The 21041-nt window shown below is 40.4% G+C and overlaps 1 pseudogene; it reads right to left on the minus strand.

The window, feature by feature from the left end:
• Positions 1-21041, minus strand: part of LOC139374438 (BRISC and BRCA1-A complex member 2-like) — a 181880-nt pseudogene that overhangs the window by 137634 nt on the left and 23205 nt on the right.

Below are 21041 nucleotides of genomic sequence, written 5' to 3' on the forward strand. Positions count from 1 at the left end.
GCCAAGTCAAAGTCCAGACCTGAATCCAATCGAGAATCTGTGGAAAGAACTGAAAACTGCTGTTCACAAATGCTCTCCATCCAACCTCACTGAGCTCGAGCTGTTTTGCAAGGAGGAATGGGAAAAAATTTCAGTCTCTCGATGTGCAAAACTGATAGAGACATACCCCAAGCGACTTACAGCTGTAATCGCAGCAAAAGGTGGCGCTACAAAGTATTAACTTAAGGGGGCTGAATAATTTTGCACGCCCAATTTTTCAATTTTTGATTTGTTAAAAAAGTTTGAAATATCCAATAAATGTCGTTCCACTTCATGATTGTGTGATTGTTGTTGATTCTTCACAAAAAAATACAGTTTTATATCTATGTTTGAAGCCTGAAATGTGGCAAAAGGTCGCAAAGTTCAAGGGGGCCGAATACTTTCGCAAGGCACTGTACATTTGATTGAAATTTGATTATATTATATCACGGAACACAATCTTCAAAAAGGCTGTAACGTCAGCAGTGGCACTACTTTCTAGAAGCCTTATGTTAGGAATCAAAAGGACAATGTAAAGGTAGGTTAGGTAATTAAATATGAACTCAAATCTAATTGCTTCATACTGTATATATTCAGTCAATAAAAAACAAGTGCCTTTTGAGAATCAATCATTAATCCGTCTCTGCTCTGGCGGGGTCACAGCGTCGCTTTGCAGTAGCAAAAGATGTGATGTGAGATTGCTGCTGCTTGTCCCCCTTTGATAATGTATTTGTACTTGATAAGCATATGATTTTCATGGAGCTAGTTGTGCTCTGATAGGGCAGCTTGATATTGCATAGTTTGCATTGTACATGAGTTTCATCAGTTGGATCAAAATACTGCCAAACTTCGCTGTGTTTGGCCGCCATGCTGATAGTGCCCACTTCCTGCTATGTGCCTGAAACAGCCCCACCTCAGCCAATCAGAAGCGCTTGCCATAAAATATTTGCCATTTATATTTTTCAATCGTACATTTTTTCTGATAGTTAACCACGCTCTCAATATAACATGTTTAGTTTTACAGTACTCATGCCCATCCCCAATACACTCACATTCTGTATCTAGAACACACCCTGTATACTGTATATGCTGTGCTGCATGCATAAAGGACACAGTGAAAATTTGCCTTCGCACAAACTCGTATTCCTTTCTGTGTATGCAAATACATGTATGAAGGAGGGGATGTTGGTTGGTTGGTTACCTTGAGGAGATAGATGGGGATGTCGATGAAATCCACAGGGAGCTTGAGCAGGAAGCGAGCGGAGAACTCCACCGCCTGGAACACGAGAGACAGGAAAAAGAACATCACACCGTGTACAGATGGAGAATACACACGCACAGGGTAACACACACACACACACACACACACACACACACACACACACACACACAGACACAGGTCATATTGAAACAACAAAGGAGCACTACATGGGAATGATTAGGGATGGCTAAAGATGAGTGCATTGCAAATCAGATTTGAAAATCTGCTTCAATCTAATTTGTTTGTCTTAATATGCCTATTTTATGGCAAATGATGGAGATGTATTTCCTGATTTTAGGGATCTATTTGCTCTTTGGATATTCAATGCAGTTAATTTTATGATTATAAAACTCTAAAGGTTCATTGGATTTTGAGTAATTTAGCCTCTGAATATTTACTAGTAAAAAAAAAACATGAGAAATGATCAATGCAATTACCAACTGTTCCAATTCAAAGGATGTTTAAATTTATAATGCAGAAAATAAAATGCCTAGATGTAGACTAAAACGTAATAATTGTCTGTTGCTCACACCAACCCTCACCACATCCTTCAGAGGCAAACCTAATCTGCAATCCTCCTAGTTGTGCAACTGTTTTTGTTATTTTTTTCCATCAAGGCATATCTATAAGACATTCTGTCCCATAACAGTAGTAGGTTAGTTAGATGTGCAATATGAGTGGGTAGTGTCAAATCAAAGTTGATTGGTTGCATAACAGAAATGCAGGTCTTATTGCAGGTGCAACTAAATTATATTCTTATTCTTATTCCAACAGTGCAGTAGAATGTAAATGTAACAACAACAAAGAAAATCTAAACAAGAAATCAAGAAATTAAAGAACAGGTCAATTTAACAATCCAATTAATTAAGATACAGTTGATGTCGGAAGTTTACATACACTTAGGTTGGAGTCATTAAAACTTGTTTTTCAACAACTCCACAAATTTCTTGTTAACAAACTATAGTTTTGGCAAGTCGGTTAGGACATCATTTTTCTAAAAATTGTTTACAGACAGATTATTTCACTTATAATTCACTATATCACAATTCCAGTGGGTCAGAAGTTGACTGTGCATTTAAACAGCTTGGAAAATTCCAGAAAATGATGTCATGTCTTTAGAAGCTTATGATAGGCTAATTGACATCAATTGGAGTTGTACCTGTGGATGGATTTCAAGGCCTACCTTGAAACTCAGTGCCTCTTTGCTTGACATCATGGGAAAATCAAAAGAAATCAGCCAAGACATCAGATTTTCTTTTTGTAGACCTCCACAAGTCTGGTTCATCCTTGGGAGCAATTTCCAAACGCCTGAAGGTACCACGTTCATCTGTACAAACAATAGCACGCAAGTATAAACACCATTGTACCACACAGCCGCCATACCGCTCAGGAAGCAGACACGTTCTGTCTCCTAGAGATGAACGTACTTTGGTGTGAAAAGTGCAATCAATCCCAGAACAACAGCAAAGGACCTTGTGAAGATGCTGGAGGAAACATGTACATGTATCTATATGTATCTATATCCACAGTAAAAAGAGTCCTATATTGACATGACCTGAAAGACCGCTCAGCAAGGAAGAAGCCACTGCTCCAAAACCGCCATAAAAAATTCCAGCCTATGGTTTGCAACTGCACATGGGGACAAAGATCGTACTTTTTGGAGAAATGTCCTCTGGTCTGATGAAACAAAAATAGAACTGTTTGACCATTGTTATGTTAGGAGGAAAAAGGGGGATGCTTGCAAGCGGAAGAACACCATCCCAACCGTGAAGCACAGGGGTGGCAGCATTATGTTGGGGTGCTTTGCTGCAGGAGGGACTGGTGCACTTCATAAAATAGATGGCATCATGAGGAGGTAAATTTAGGTGGATATATTGAAGCAACATCTCAAGACATCAGTCAGGAAGTTAAAGCTTGGTCGCAAATGGGTCTTCCAAAAGTTGTGGTGCAAAATGGCTTTAGGACAACAAAGTCAAGGTATTGGAGTGGCCATCACAAAGCCCTGAACTCAATCCCATAGAAGATTTGTGGGCAGACCTCCAGCTGTCAGGAGGAATGGGCCAAAATTCACCCAACTTATTGTGGGAAGCTTGTGGAAGGCTACCCGAAACATTTGACCCAAGTTAAACTAATTAAAGGGCGATGCTACCAAATACTAATTGAGTGTATGTAAAAATCTGACCCACTGGGAATGTGATGAAAGAAATAAAAGCTGAAAAAATTCACTCTCTACTATTATTCTGACATTCCACATTCCTAAAACAAGTGGTGACCCTAACTGACCTAAGACAGGGAATTTTATGTAGGATTAAATGTAAGGAATTGTGAAAAACTAAGTTTAAATGTATTTGGCTAAGGTGTATGTAAACTTCCGACTTCAATGGTACATGTATATTAAAGTGGGCATCTGTCAAAATCCAGAATATAAAGACATGGTGTGCATAGACCGTATATAACTTGGAAAGAAAATGCTATGTACAGTAGTAGTAGTAGGTATATTAGGAAGGGCTATGTTGAGAATAAAGTATTCACACCCCTTTTTCCACATTTTATTATGTGAGATTACAAAGTGAGATTTAAATGGATTGAATTGTCATTTTTTTTGTCAACAATCGACACAAAATACTTTATCAAAGTGGAAGAACAATTCAAACTTTATTTTTTATTAATGGAAAATAAAATCATAAAATCTTCATTAGCGAAGTACTCAACCCCCTGAGTCAATACATGTTAGAATCACCTTTGGTAGCGATTACAGCTGTGAGTTAAAACGGTAACTAGGCCACTAACTAGGTCAGGAACATTCAATGTCGTCTTGGTAAGCAACTCCAGTGTATATTTGGCCTTGTGTTTTATGTAATTGTCCTGCTGAAAGGTGACGGTCTACCAATGTTTGTTGAAAAGCATTTTTGCCTGTGCTTAGCTCTGTTCTGTCCCTAGTCCTTGCCAATGACAAATATACCCATAACATGATGCAGTCATCACCATGCTTGTGGTACTCAGTAATGTGTTGGATTTGCCGCAAACAAAACACTTTGTAATTAGGATAAAAAGTTCATTTCTTTGCACATTTTTTTGCAGTGTTACTTTGCCTTATTGCAAACAGGATGCATGTTTTGGATTATTGTTTTCTGTACAGGCTTCCTTCTTTTCACTCTTTCATTTATGTTAGTATCGTGGAGTAACTTCAACGTTGCTGATCCATCCTCAGTTATCTCCTATCACAGCCATTAAACTGTGTAACTGTTTTAAAATCACCATTGGCCTCATGGTGAAATCGCTGAGCATTTTCCTTCCTCTCTGGCAACTGAGTTAGGAATGTATCATGGGTCTTTGTAGTGACTGAGTATATTAATATACCATCCAAAGTGTAATTAATGACTGCACCATGCTCAAAGGGATATTTAATGTCTGTTTTTATTTTTGAAATCTACCAATAGGTGCCCTTTTGTTGCAAACCATTGGAAAACCTCCCTGGTCTTTGTGATTGAATCTGTGCTTCAAATTCACTGCTGGACTGAGGGACCAGATAATTGTATATGTGGGGTACAGAGATAGGGTATTCATTTAAATATCATGTTTAACGCTATTGTTCAAATGCAACTTATTATGTGACTTGTTAAGCATATTTTTACTCCTGAACTTATTTAGGCTTGCCATAAAAAAATACGTTTAATACTTATTGACTACTTGGGGCACCCGAGTGGTGCAGCGGTCTAAGATACTGCATCTCGAGGCGTCACTACAGACACCCTGGTTCAAATCCAGGCTGTATCACAACCGGCCATAATTGGGAGTCCCATAGGGCAGCGCACAATTGGTCCAGCGTTGTCCGGGTTTGGCCGGTGTAGGCAGTCAATATAAATAAGAATTTGTTCTTAACTGACTTGCCTAGTTAAATAAATGTTAAATAAAAAAAAATGACTCAAGACATTTCAGCTTTTCATTTTTTATCAATTTGTAAATATTTAAAAAATATATAATTCCACTTTGACATTACAGGGTATTGGGTGTAGATCTGTGACACAAAATCAGAATTTTAAATTCAGGCTGTAACACAACAAAGTGTGGAAAAAGTCAAGGGGTGTAAATATTTTTTAAAGGCATAGTGAGTAAACAACAGTATATGAACGGAATATGAGGTGACCAGCATTCAATGACTGTATGCATGGGGCATGAGACTGAAGGTGCAGGGCAGTCTGATTGCCTGGAGATACAGATGAGGCTTTTTTCAGTCTCCCTGTCACAGCTTTGACGCACCTGTACCGTCTCTGTCTGCTATAAGGTAGCAGAGTCAACAGACTGTGGGTTGGGTGGCTGAGCTCCTTGATTATCTTCTTGGCCTTCCTTTGACACTGAGTGTAGTTTGACACTGAGTCAGTGTAGTGGGACTATTTCAGGTCCTCAGTGATGTACACGCAAAGGAGCTTTTGACCCTCTCCACCGCAGCCCTGTTGTTGTGGATGGGGGCATGATCCCTCATGTCTCCTGTAGTCCACGATCAGCTGTCTCCACGGATTCACCTGTACCCGAATGGATCCAGAATTCTAAATAATGTCACGGGTTTGATATGATTGTCACAGGTTTCGGGTATGTGTAATTTTAACTGATTTTTCTGGAAGGACCTGTACAGATCTGAACACGACTGCTAGAGAGAGAGAGAGAGAGAAATTGTATCATTTCTGCTGCTGCTCTTGCTTTTCATGGGAGGAGTATGTAGCTTGTTGTTGGCCAATCATAAGTCATCAAAGCGACAATAGGCTACAGTCATAGAGCCTCTGTGTGTGTGGTGACAAAAGTTAAGAGATATATAATCAATGGAAGACGGAACTAAAATTACGGAATTTAAAGTTAAAGTAGAAAGATAGTCAACAACAACCAAGAGCCAACAGGTAGGTTGCCACTTAATATTCTGAATGGATTTGATGTTGTTTGTAACTGTGTAGGACGAGAAAGCGCATGCAGCCTCAATTAGCCTAGCTAGCTAGCTTAACTAGCTTATCCTGGCTTGATGCAGCCAAGACAGCTATTAAGTAATCATGTTGATGATAAATAACCTAGCTACTGTATGGCATGTCCTTGCTCTGGAAAACACTTGGGGCGTTGCATCCTCACCTAGCATAATTCACCTTTTCACATGGCATGTCAGTGACATTCACCTCACTGCTGTTAATTTGCTAACCCTGGAGCTATCTGAACTGGGGGAGTATGTCTGCATTCTGTCTAGGTGCTGCAGTTTCTGTGGGTTTAGATAGGATTTTTTATTTTAACTAGGCAAGTCAGTTAAGAACAAATGTTTATTTACAATAACAGCCTACCCCAGCCAAACCCTAAACCCTGGTTCAATTGTGTGCCGGGAGGCCAATTGCGCCCTATGGGACTCCCGATCACGTCCGGTTGTGATACAGCCTCGAATCGAACCAGGGTCTGTAGTGACCCGTCTAGCACTGAGATGCAGTGCCTTAGACCGCTGCGCCACTCGGAAGGATGCAGTTTAGATGTGGAGGTCAAATGTTTGAGAGAATCAGAGAAACTATAGCCTCATATCAGTCTGTCCATAAGATGAAACCAATATAAAGCTTCTAAAAAATAATGTGTGTGTGTGTGTGTGTATACAAACATTTAAAACAAAGCGAAGATGAATGCTGAGCCACATAATGTGCACAACTCTGAGTGGTTGTAACCATGTCCTTTGATGTGGCTGTATCATGTAGCATACCCAGCTGTTCTTGTGCCCGGTATAGATCTCCATGCTCCTGCAATAGTTGAGGTCCTTGAGCAGGCTATCGTACTCGAAGAGCAGCCGGGAGCTCTCGCGCAGACGCTGGCACTGGTACTGGTGGTACTGCTGGATCAGCTCCTTCACCAGCTGCAGCAGGCACTCCGCGTCTCCCGCATCCCACTGGACCAGGTGCTGGAGAGAGAGAGTGAGAGGTTATTAGATGGGTTTACAGAGACAGTCCACTTAAATTTAGATAGAGTTAAAGGGACAGTCCACTCAAATGTAGATGGGGTTGAAGAGACAGTCCATTCAAATGTAGATAGTTTAAAGGGAAGACCACTAAACCACTTTCTTAACTTTAATATGGCCGGCTGCGAGATTGTAATCTATAATTTTTCTTTCTGCCTGCGTGCAAAGTGAACAAAATAGCTTGAACAAAATAGCTGAAAGCCTACACGACTAAGAGCATGTTCATTTCAGGTCGACGTAACATAATTCATGAACAGTGGCTATCTATTCCGGTAACTAACTGCAGAGAAAAATTCCAGCAACTTCAATAAATACCCTGGTTTTCCAGAAATCCTGGTTGGAGGATTTTGCAATTCCTGCTTATTCCGTCCTGATTTGCAACCCTACTCGAGGCACTGACTTGACGTTGTGTACAATAGAGGCCATTTAGCTATGTCAGAGGAGAGAAATCAACTGACACGATGAAAGGAATTAAAAACACAATGGCTGGCAAAGATAAGGTTCACCCGGGCCCCATAGACAGCCATTACTGGAATAATCCCAAACTGTTATCCCAATCACCCCCTCTCTTCCTCCTGCATTACAGGAACATGGCAGCAGCACAGGACTTCCTGAAGCGACACAGCGTGACATCGGTTAGCAGGGAATGCTTTCATTATTCCCAGCCCCAATGCCATTTATCTGACCTCATTCACCAAAATGGTTGAAAGAGGAGGAGGAAAGAGTAAAGGAAAGAAAAGTCACAAAAAGAAAAGTTAGCGATGGGAAGGAGCATTGTTTCAAGGAAGCGGATAAGGATACCAGGGACTTGGCCAATAACATTTTTTTCTCTGTCCAACTGTTTTGGTACACAATGGTTTGGTTAGGCATCAAAGACTGGACTTGGTGAAACACATTTTCAGATGTGGATGAGAATCGTGTTATGCTGTTGCTACTTCTGTGGATGTTGCATCCAAAAATAAACTGCTCACATTGACGACATAACATTGTGAAGAGTGTTTGTGCAAAATGTTTCTGTGAAAAAAACAGTGGCCCACTCAAACGCTGACTGTAGCATCAATCGTAACTAGACGTTCTAATGACAATGATAACAGCTGTGTGTTCGTACGTGTCAAAGGGTTAAAGTTAAAATACACAGCATTTCAAACAGTCAGCATTAATATAATGAATTCAGGGCATAACTAGGCAAAATATAAACCTTCCAACCATAACACCCACTAATAATGTAATTATTTTATAAAAAATAATCACTGATATCTGTCTTTCAAGTCTGTTTATGAAAATGCTCTTTTTGTTAACCAGAACCATGCAGAATGCACGTTCGCCAATAATGACTAACTTTTTGTAGCAGGCATTATAGAAAATGAACACCGGTACCATAACCTCTCAAGCACAAGCCCACTTCCTAGTGAGTAGCCACCCAATCTTCATATTTAAAGTTTAGCCAATTTAGATCTATTTGCTAGCTAAACAGGTCCATCTCAAACTGTTGGAAGAGAATGTTTGACTGTCCAATTTGTTCAGATTTTGAAATTAAGAGGCCTACCTTATTTCTCATGAATAAAACGAGTTACTTATAATAATTCCCTAAATAATTAAGTTTTATGCTTATTGCACATTTATAAAACACAAACCAGACAGCTGGTATAACAACCTCTGGGTAAAATGCTGCTAGTGGTACATGGCACCGCAATGCAGCGCGCAACAAACTGAGCATACATTCTCTAGAATAAATGTTCATTGATACTCCTGTAATTACTAGTGTCTGCTCTGTGCGCAACTTGAGGAGGTAAGTCATAAAAAGGGTATCATTTGAAAGGTTAACTTCTCCTATATTACAGTAAAATAATGTCTCAATTTGTTTGGGTGTCTATATGACCGATTCTGTTGGACCAAACCTTAAATGCAAATATTGAGTTAAAAGTTCTTGTCAGAGAGGAAGAAGTGATCTCTCATCTTTGTTGGCGTGAGTGGAAGGGGTAGGTGCTTGAAGTGTGTAAAGAGAGAAAAAGATACGAAGCAAGATTTTTCACTCTCGCCTAAATCTGTCCAAAATAAGCCCGATGCGTTTCTATTGGCTAATTTGGGACCTAAGCCTGCCTTTGGGACATCAACTCCCATTGTTAGGGCGGAGACATGAGCATCTCCTCATTATATACAGATCTCTGGTGTAAATGGAAAGTTGCACACAGCACACAAGGAGCAAAAGAGACAAGACGAAAAATACCACATGAGATCAAGCGGATTTAAACGCTCACATTCTTGTGATACGGGCATTTAAAAAATAAAATAAAAATCGCACAAAAACATAAAATGGATCGCCTGGCCCTAGCCTAAATGAAGGGATAATTCCATTGGAAAATACATTACACAGTGCATTCGGAAAGTATTCAGATCTCTTAACTTTTTCCACATTTTGTTAAGTTACAGCCTTATTCTAACATTAAAAAATATATATATTTCCTTCATCAATCTACACACAATACCCCATAATGACAAAAGGAAAACAGGTATGTAGGATGTTTTGCAAATGTATTACATTTAAAAAACAGAAATAGCTTATTTACAGTTGAAGTCGGAAGTTCAGATACACTTAGGTTGGAGTCATTAAAACTCATTTTTCAACCACTCCACAAATTTCCTGTTAACAAACTATAGTTTGTAGGTCTGATGAAACAAAAATAGAACTGTTTGGCCATAATGAACATCGTTATGTTAGGAGGAAAAGGGGGAGGCTTGCAAGCTGAAGAACACCATCCCAACAGTGAAGCACAGGGGTGGCAGCATCATGTTGTGGGGGTGCTTTGCTGCAGGAGGGACTGGTGCACTTCACAAAATAGAGGGTAAATTAGGGGGTAAAATGATGTGGATATATTGAAGCAACATCAAGACATCAGTCAGGAAGTTAAAGCTTGGTCGTAAATGGGTCTTTCAAATGGACAATGACCCCAAGCATACTTCCAAAGTTGTGGCAAAATGGCTTTAACGACAACAAAGTCAAGGTATTGGAGTAGCCATCACACAGCACTGACCTCAATCCCATAGAACATGTGTGGGTTGAACTGAAAAAGCGTGTTGGAGCAAGGAGGCCTACAAACCTGACTCAGTTACACCAGCGCTGTCAGGAGGAATGGGCCAAAATTCAACAAAAATCCAGAAAATCACATTGTATGATTTTTAAGTAATTAATTTGCATTTCATTGCATGACATAAGTATTTGATCACCTACCAACCAGTAAGAATTCCGGCTCTCACAGACTTGTTTGTTTTTCTTTAAGAAGCCCTCCTGTTCTCCACTCATTACCTGTATTAACTGCACCTGTTTGAACTCGTTACCTGTATAAAAGACACCTGTCCACACACTCAATCAAAAAGACTCCAACCTCTCCACAATGGCCAAGACCAGAGAGGGTGTAAGGACCTCAGGGGTAAAATTGAAGACCTGCACAAGGCTGGGCTACAGGACAATAGGCAAGCAGGACAATAGGCAAGCAGCTTGGTGAGAAGGCAACAACTGTTGGCGCAATTATTAGAAAATGGAAGAAGTTCAAGATGACGGTCAATCACCCTCGGTCTGGGGCTCCATGCAAGATCTCACCTCGTGGGGCATCAATGATCATGAGGAAGGTGAGGGATCAGCCCAGAACTACACGGCAGGACCTGGTCAATGACCTGAAGAGAGCTGGGACCACAGTCTCAAAGAAAACCATTAGTAACACACTACGCCGTCATGGATTAAAATCCTGCAGCGCATGCAAGGTCCCCCTGCTCAAGCCAGTGCATGTCCAGGCCTGTCTGAAGTTTGCCAATGGCCATCTGGATGATCCAGAGGAGGAATGGGAGAAGGTCATGTGGTCTGATGAGACAAAAATAGAGCTTTTTGGTCTAAACTCCACTCGCTGTGTTTGGAGGAAGAAGAAGGATGAGTACAACCGTGAGCCAACAACACCATCCCAACCGTGAAGCATGGAGGTGGAAACATCATTCTTTGGAGATGCTTTTCTGCAAAGGGGACAGGATGACTACATACATACATACATACATACATACAATACCAGCTACTCATTCCACAGTTATTATTTGATTCTACTCTTTTCTACATTGCATAATAAGTGAAGACAGCAAAACTATGAAAGAACACATACGGAATCATGTAGTAACCAGTATCCAAAAAAAAAAGTGTTAAACAATTCAAAGTATATTTTATATTTGAGATTCTTCAAAGTAGCCACCCTTTGCCTTGATGACAGATTTGCACACTCTTGGTATTCTCTTCATGAGCTTCATGAGATAGTCACCTGGAATGCATTTCAAATAACAGGTAAGCCTTGTTAAAAGTTAATTTGTGGAATTTATTTCCTTCTTTAATGTGTTTGTGCCAATCAGTTGTGTTGTGACAAGGTGGGGGGGGGGGGGGTATACAGAAGATAACCCTATTGGGTAAAAGACCAAGTCCATAATATGGTAAGAACAGCTCAAAGAAGCAAAGATAAATTACAGTCCATCACTTCTTTAAGACATGAAGGTCAGTCAATGCAAAACATTTTAAGAGCTTTGAAAGTTTCTTCAAGTGCAGTCGCAAAAACCATCAAGCGCTATGATGAAACTGGCTCTCATGAGGACCGCCACAGGAAAGGAAGACCAAGAGTTACCTCTGCTGCAGATGATAAGTTAATTAGAGTTAACTGCACCTCAGATTGCTGCAAAGAAACCACTACTAAAGGACACCAACAAGAAGAAGACTTGCTTGGGCCAAGAAAAACAAGGAATGGACATTAGACCGGTGGAAATGTGTCCTTTGGTCTGGAGTGCAAATTGGAGATTTTTGGTTCCAGCCGCCGTGGAACCGTGTCTCTTTGTTAGACACAGTGTGGGTGAGCAGATGATCTCAACATGTGTATTTCCCACCGTAAAGCAGGTAGGAGGAGGTGTTATGTTGTGGGGGTGCTTTGCTGGTGACAGTCTGTGATTTATTTAGACAGCACTTACACTTAACCAGCATGGCTACCACAGCATTCTGCAGAGATACGCCATCCCATCTGGTTTGCCCTTAGTGGGACTTTCATTTGTTTATCAACAGGACAATGACCCAACACAACTCCAGGCTGTGTAAGGGCTATTTTACCAAGAAGGAGAGTGATGAAGTGCTGCATCAGATAACTTGGCTTCCACAATCCCCCGATCTCAACCCAATTGAGATGGTTTGGGATGAGTCGGACCGCAGAGTGAAGGGAAGCAGCCAACAAGTGCTCAGCAAATGTAGGAACTCCTTCAAGACTGTTGGGAAATAATTCCAGGTGAAGCTGGTTGAGAGAATGCCAAGAGTGTGCAAAGCTGTCATCAAGGAAAGGGTGGCTACTTTGAAGAATCTGGTTACTACATGATTCCATGTGTGTTATTTCATAGTTTTGATTTCTTCACTATTATTCGACAATGCAGAAAATAGCAAAAATAAAATAAAAACTTGAATGAGTAGGTATTCTAAAACTTTTGAACTGTAGTGTATATCAAATCTCCCATTCCTCTCAAACAATTTTGAAAAAGCTGTTGCGCCGCAACTCAGTGCCATCCTTAAGACAAATAGTGTATACGAAATGCTTCAGTCTGGTTTGAGACCCCATCATAGCATTGAGACTGCACTCGTAAAGGTGGTAAATGACCTTTTACTGGCGTCAGACCAAGGCTCTGCATATGTCCTCGTGCTCCTAGACCTTAGTGCTGCTTTTAACACCATCAATCACCACATTCTTTTGGAGAGATTAGAAACCTTATTTGGTCTACACGGACAAGTTCTTGCCTGGTTTAGATCTTATCTGTCAGAAAGATATCAGTTTGTCTCTGTGGATGGTTTGTCTTCTGACAAATCAATTGTAAGTTTTGGCGTTGCTCAAGGTTCCGTTTTAAGACGACTATTGTTTTCACTATTTATTTTTACCTCTTGGTGATGTCATTCGGAAACATAATGTTAACTTTCACTGCTATGCGAATGACACACAGCTGTACATTTCGATGAAACATGGTGAAGCCCAAAAATTGCCTACCCTGGAAGCCTGTGTTTCAGACATAAGGAAGTGGATGGAAGCATGTTTTTTAATTTTAAACTTTTAAACAAATCAGAGATGCTAGTGCTAGATCCCAAGAAACAAAAGATCTTCTGTTGAATCTGACAATTTAATCGTGATGGTTGTACAGCCATCTAAAATAAAACTGAAGGACCTCGGTGTTACTCTGGACCCTGATCTCTCTTTAGACAAACATATTAAGAATATTTCAAGGACAGCTTTTTTGCATCTCTGTAACATTGCAAAAATCTGAAACTTTCTGTCCAAAAATTATGCAAAAAAGCTAATCCATGCTTTTGTCAGTTCTAGATTAGACTACTGCAATGCTCTACTCTCCGCCTACTGGGATTAAGCACTAAATAAACTTCAGTTAGTTCTGAACACGGTTGCAAGAATCCTTACTATAACCAAACAATTTGATCATATTACTCCAGTGCTAGTCTCTCTACTCTGTTAAGGCAATGGCTGATTTCAAGGTTTTATTGCTAACCTACAAAACATTACATAGGCTTGCTCCTACCAACCTCTCCGATTTGGTCCTGCTGTACATACCTAGACGCAGGCCTCATTATTGTTCCTAAAATTTCTAAGCAAACAGCTGGAGGCAGGCATTTCGCCTATAGAGCTCCACTTTTATGGATATCTGCCTATCCATATGAGAGACGCAGACTCTGTCTGAACCTTTAAGTCTTTATTGAAGACTCATCTTCTCAGTAGGTCCTATGATTGAGTGTAGTCTGGCCCAGGGGTGTGAAGGTGAACGGCAAAGCACTGGAGCGACGAACTGCCCTTGCTGTCTCTGCCTGGCCGGCAGAGATTCTGAGATTCTCTGTCTCTGACCTTATTATGGGGGATGAGTCACTGGCTTACTAGTGCTCTTCCATGCCGTCCCCAGGAAGGGTGCATCACTTGAGTGAGTTGAGTCACAGACGTGATCTTCCTGTCCAGTTTTGCACCCCCTAGGAAAAGTGCGTGGAGGATAACTTCGTGGGCTGTACTCAGCCTTGTCTCAGGGTAGTAAGTTGGTGGTTCATTTGATATCCCTCTAGTGGTGTGGGGGCTGTGCTTTGGCAAAGTGGGTGGGGTTATATCCTGCCTGGTTGGCCCTGTCTGGGGGTATCATCAGACAGGGCCAGTGTCCCCAGACCCACCCCTGTCTCAATGCTGAAATAGTTTATGTGCCGGGAGGCTCAGTTCAGTCTGTTATATCTGGTGTAATTCTTCGTTCTTATTCGGTGTCCTGTGTGAATTTAAGTCTCTCTCTCTCGCTCTCTCGCTCTCTCTGAGCATCAGGAGGTACTGAGCTGCTGCACCCTCAAAACCAATGAGATTATTATTTGACCCTGCTGGTCATCTGTGAACAGCTTGATGAACAATCTGGCCTTAAATGGCCATGTGCTCTTATCTCCACCCAGTACAGCTAAAAGAGGACTGGCCACCCCTCAGAGCCTGGTTTCTCTCTAGGTTTCTTTCTATGGAATTTTTCCTAGACACCATGTTTCTAAATCTGTATTAATTGCTATTTGGGGTTTTAGGCTGTGTTTCTGTATAGCACTTTGTGACATCTGCTGATGTAAAAAAGGCCTTTATAAAGGAATTTGATTGATTGAATGACTTTGAAGAAACTCATATCAAATGTATTTTCATTTGATCACTTTTTGCGTTACTTCATTGTGACGCATGTGTTATTTCATAGTGTATGTCTTCACTACTATCCTACAATGTAGAAAATAGTAAAAAAATAGAGAAAAACCTTGAAATGAGTAGCTGTGTTCAAACTTTTGAGTTGTAGTGTATATAAACTCAGCAAAACAAGAAACATCCATTTTCAGGACCATGTCTTTCAAAGATAATTAGTAAATATCTTTCACAGATCTTCATTGTAAATGGTTTAAACACTGTTTCCCTTGCTTATTAAATGAACCATAAACATGAATGAACATGCACCTGTGAAACGGTCATTAAGACACTAACAGCTTACAGACGGTAGGCAATTAAGGTTACAGTTATGAAAACGTAGGACACTAAAGAGGCCTTTCTACTGACTCTGACAAACACCAAAAGAAAGATGCCCAGGGTCCCTGCTCATCTGCATGAACATGCCTTAGGCATGCTGCAAGGAGGCATGAGGACTGCAGATGTGGCCAGGGCAATAAATTGCAATGTCCGTACTGTGAGACGCCTAAGACAGCTCTTCAGGGAGACAGGACGGACAGCTGATCGTCCTTGCAGACCACGTGTAACAACACAGGATCGGTACATCCGGACATCACACCTGCGGGACAGGTACAGGATGGCAACAACAACTGCCCGAGTTACACCAGGAATGCACAATCCCTCCATCAGTGCTCAGACGGTCCGCAATAGGCTGAGAGAGGCTGAGAGAGGCTGGACTGACGGCTTGTAGGCAGGTCCTCACCAGACATCACCGGCAACAACGTCGCCTATGGGCGAAAACCCACCCGTCGCTGGACCAGACAGGACTGGCAAAAAGTGCTCTTCACTGACGAGTCCCGGTTTTGTCTCGCCAGGGGTGATGGTTGGATTCGCGTTTATCGTAGATGGAATGAGCGTTACACCGAGGCCTGTACTCTGGAGCGGGAACGATTTGGAGGTGGAGTCATGGCCTTCAGACAAGGAAATAGAGGGTAAGGACAGGCCATTCAGTACCAATGACATCATCATCCTGAGCAGTGATGCCAGGATTCCCGACATGAGGGGGCGATGCAAACAAGGATGGGCATTGTCCAAAGAGACATCGTGATGGCTCAGGGGCAGGAAGGAGCTGAAACTGAGGAGGGACTGAGAGGAAGTGCTGTGTCAGGATTATGACATGACATATCACTGAAACTTCACTGAGGAAGAAGAGAGAGGGAAGAAGGGAGTAGAAGAGGGAAAGAGAGAGGGAGAAATAGAGCAAGAGGAGGAAGAGAGAGAAAAGAGCTGAGGGACAGGTAAATTAGAGGGCCTTCACACTTAGTAGAATTTTTGCAAATATACCTAAACATAATTACTGCAATGTAAACTTGCGAACTTGTCACGTCGACCGCTACCTCAAGACGTATCGCACGACACTTGCCCCCCTCTAAGCAGGGCAATGTAAACACAATTGTCTCGTTGAGCCAACAAAAAAAATAATAGCAGATATTTTCCATATTTTTTGTTTTTACCTGAAATTGTAGTAACAGCCGGTTACATTCTAAAATTGTGTATCTTCGTTGTTGTTGCTTGACTGCACTGAGCAACATACGCCAAGAAGTCCCCAGGGAATTATGTTTTGAATTGCAATTTCACCTACTATAATGACTTCCATGATATTGATAAAAGTATGCTGAGCAATTAGGGCTTTTTGAGGTCAGTTGGGTTTTGGTTTGATAATTTTTTTATAATCACGTTTTTTAGATTTGTTTAATTTATTATTATTTTTTACATTAAAATGCACTATGCACAGAATAAAACAATTAATAAAAAAGTGCCATGATGGTAGTGACTGCCCTTTACTGCTTATCACTTAACCATCATTTATTCACATTACTTGACTTTAATAAAATGTTTCAGTTGTTGTGCATATTACATGTTTTATTTGATTACTTTATTATTTAATTCCAAATCATCATCTCATCTCTATAGAGCTGCTGTCTATGCTGTCTGACAAAATCACAATTTTAGTAAAAGTAAATAAGGCTTAATTTTATGACTGCTTGAATACCAACTATCAATCACTTAGATCATATATTTTCAGGTAGAGATACCTCGCAAAGCAACTCTCGATTGCGCATTCTTCTGTCTCTTATGTAGCAGGCGTAAACAAAACAGACCGGACAAGTAGGAGTGCAATGGATTATGGTTATTGTAGTTAATTACCATGTTTTCAATGTAGAATATTTTGGCCTGTTGGAAACTACAACTCCCTACTACATCACACAGTTTGGGCTTGATCTGATTTATCTCAAGAGAAACTGTGCGATGTGGGCATTAAGTTCACAGAAAAAAACTGAATTCAATTGAACTGTGCCTTCAGAAAGTATTTATGCCCCTTGACTTATTCCACATTTTGTTGTGTTACAGCCTGAATTCAAAATTGATTAAATAGATTATTTTCTCTCACCCATCTACATACAATACCGCATAATGACAAAGTGAAAACATGATTTATACATTTTGAAAACATATTGAAAATTAAATAAAGAAATAGCTCGAGTCAATACTTTGTGGAAGCTCCTTTGGCAGCGATTACAGCTGTGAGTCTTTCTGGGTAAGTCTCTAAGAGCTTTCCACAGATGAATTGTGCAACATCTGCCCATAAAAAAATATTCAAGCTCTGTCAAATTGGTTGTTGATCATTGCTAGACATAATAACAAACATTCCTTTGAGCATGGTGAAGTTATCTTCTTTTTTTAAATGTATCTACCAATAGTTGCCCTTCTTTGCGAGGCATTGGAAGACATCCCTGGTCTTTGAGGTTGAATCTGAAATTCATTGCTCAACTAAGGGACCTTACAGACAACTGTACGTGTGGGGTACAGAGATCAGGTCCATTTTAAAAGCAGGGCTGTAACACAACAATGTGGAAAAAGTCAAGGAGTGTGAATACTTTCTGAAGGCACTGTATATCAGAGGCCACTGACAAAAGTAATCTAGCTACAACCCTGACAAGGTATAATAAACATCCACAGGACTTTTTAATGCAATTGCATTTGAGAAGACAATACATTTAATTCGATGGAGTCTTAGGGAAATTACAAGAACGTTCAGCATATTGGGCATAATTTTAGATGCCCAAACAATAGGGAGCTAATAAACAAGGTCAGGAAAAACAGGGTACAATGTGTTACAGAACGTTCAAGAACAACCTGTAGGCCTTAAGACCACCTCTCATTGAAGCAACCCAAGCTGACAGAATGATGTCTTCCTTCGCCATCACGACTATGTCGAGACATTTATTTACAACTTGGATCCAATATTTAACTGAGCGCAAGCACTGAGATGGGGCTGTCATCTGAAATGTCAAGATAATTATGTAGGCCAATGCAAATATTTGTTGGTGCGTTAAATGTGATTTTTATATGTGCTGGCAACCTGATTCAATAAATTGCATGCTGACTTGGTATGTATCAAGTATTAAAAACCAAGTATTAAATTAATCTGCAGCTAGACTTCAAGTGTGTGGATTCACACCCTGTTTCACCAGGGAGAGTGCCAAGTCTAAGATCACACTAAATTGCTCTTGTCATGTGTTTAAGACATTTGGCGAGCATCCTCTGCCCTGTGGTGTTCCTGAGCGACACAACCATGTGGCACAACATGGCACAAAATATTGAGGGGAAACACAATTTTTGGGTGGTCTGGGGGACAACAACGACTACTTCAGATGTGGGTCAGTGGCAGTCCCGGCTGTGTTGGCCCAAACCCATGGCATTGTTAAGACCTGAGCCTGTATTTATCAAGCTTCTCAGAGTAGGAGTGCTGATCTAGGATCAGGTCGTCCCTTGTCTATAATAATCTGATTAATTATGATCTAAAAAGGCACAACTGATCCTAGATCATCAGCACTCCTACTCTGAGACACTTTATAGGTTAAATACTGGCCCTGGACCAATACGTGTCTCTTCATGCTTTGAACTCCAGCTTCTTCTCATCCATCAGCGGGTGTTTAACAATAGCCAAAACTTCTTCCCATCAACTGTCCCTGCTCGCAACAATAGCAGGTCTAATAAAACCATTCCTGTAAACTTTTCCCAGATCTGTCAGTGAGCTCTGCCAACAATAAACTTGACAATAAATGCCAGGGACTTGTTATTCTGTTATATTGCTTATTGGTACATTATTGGTACATTTTGGTACAGCACCCCTACATCTGTTGGAAGTTAGAGGCACATTCACAACATGTAGAATGTTTGGATTTGTTCTACCTTGCATTTTCTCAGTGGGATTCATCCAAATTAAGAAAAATTACTTATTGTACAAGACCGAACATCTCAAAGGAGTCTTGATTCTAAAAGGGTGAACCAAAACATTTAGTAATGTCAATGGTCTTCCTTAACAGCTATGAGAACTCATGACCTGGGCTTGACTGCGAAATAAGGCAGTTAAGAGCTGAGATTTATGAATCATTCTAACATACAATTAGAAAGGAATAATTTTTGTAATTTAAAGTGACTTCAGAAAGTATATTACACCCCTTGACTCATCCACATTTTGTTGTGTAACAGCTTGAATTTAAAATTGATTAAAATTGCACCAAAAAATATCATTGGCCTACACACAATATCCCCTACCATCAAAGTGGAAATATGTTTTCACAATTTTTACAAAAAAAAAACAGACATCGAATACCCCTTTCAACATGGTGAAGTTATTAATTACACTTTGGATACTGTATCAATGCACCCAGTCACTACAAAGCGTCCTTCATAATTCAGTTGCCGGAGAGGGAGGAAACCGCTCAGGGATTTCACCATGAGTGCAAAACAGTCAGGGTGGGTTGCACCAACATGGTATAAAATAATCTAGGATTAGAGCTAATGTAGGTTTTGTAAATCTAGGTATATAATTATTCTGAGATGTGTTGCACCACTTACTTTTAAATCTGGATTAGTAAATATATCATTAACGGGTTTAAACTATGATTAGTGACATGTTACACCAATATATAAGGTGTTTCATGAGTTGAAAAGTAGTAGCTAGCCTACTTGTCAAATGAGGCCACAAGTTGCTGTTCCTTGATAAAATAATAACAAGGTAACGTTAGAACTACTGCAACTCCATCGTGAAAAGTTCTCATGGGTTGGCTGATTGGAAATAAAATCCATTATTTGCCAGTACTCGACAGAAAACTAATTTGTTAGCTACTGTAGCTAGCTAGTTTATAAACCAAGGTAGCTCACATACAATATTATTTATTGTCATTACTTAACGTTATTTAGTCATTTATTACTTGTCCGCAAGCCACCTGATCATGGCACGTCAAGGTTGTTCAAATTTCTCCACTTATTAAAAATATATATATTTTCAGATCTTATGGAGGAATTTAGTAAGGTACTGGAAGATAAAAAGACAGACATCTGTCAAAAAGAAGGAAGACACCTGGGCCATTTTTTGCAACAATCGTAATGGATCGACACCGATTTTATTTTACCTTTATTTAACTAGGCAAGTCAGTTTAAGAACAAATTCTTATTTTCAATGACGGCCTAGGAACAGTGAACAGATTAAAGAGAAGAGGGACCCAAATAGGATGAGAGCATTGAAAAAAAAACGAAAGTCAAAAAGGATGCGGCAGAGGAGAGGCGGGGGCTATTTCAGACCAGAGCCGGAGGGGGGCCTCCATCCAAGGGAATTGATCCTATCACCCAGAAGATATGCGAGATGATTCCCCAGCAGTTTGCCCCTCTCCATAACCCCTATGAAGACGACGGACAACTTGACACACCAATATTTAGTAAGCATAAATAACTGGTGAATATCAACGCTTATAATGCACATTAAAACCAACATTAATGCTACAATGTTACCGTTATCAGGCCCGTTACAGCATGTTGCATAACATCAACATTCGTACCAAGGCTGGGCATATCATACGCCCCAATTCAATTGTTGTACAAACTGGGCACATTTTGGTCTCTCCACAGTAGATATGCTGCCCTTTTATCAGTTAAAACAGTGGCAGTTTAGAATGAATCTCCAATCTAAGTATATATTTGTTTGAATTCATTGAGCAACCGGCTT

Source organism: Oncorhynchus clarkii, chromosome 19 (genome assembly GCF_045791955.1).
Source record: "Oncorhynchus clarkii lewisi isolate Uvic-CL-2024 chromosome 19, UVic_Ocla_1.0, whole genome shotgun sequence".
In the NCBI taxonomy this organism is placed as follows: domain Eukaryota; kingdom Metazoa; phylum Chordata; class Actinopteri; order Salmoniformes; family Salmonidae; genus Oncorhynchus; species Oncorhynchus clarkii.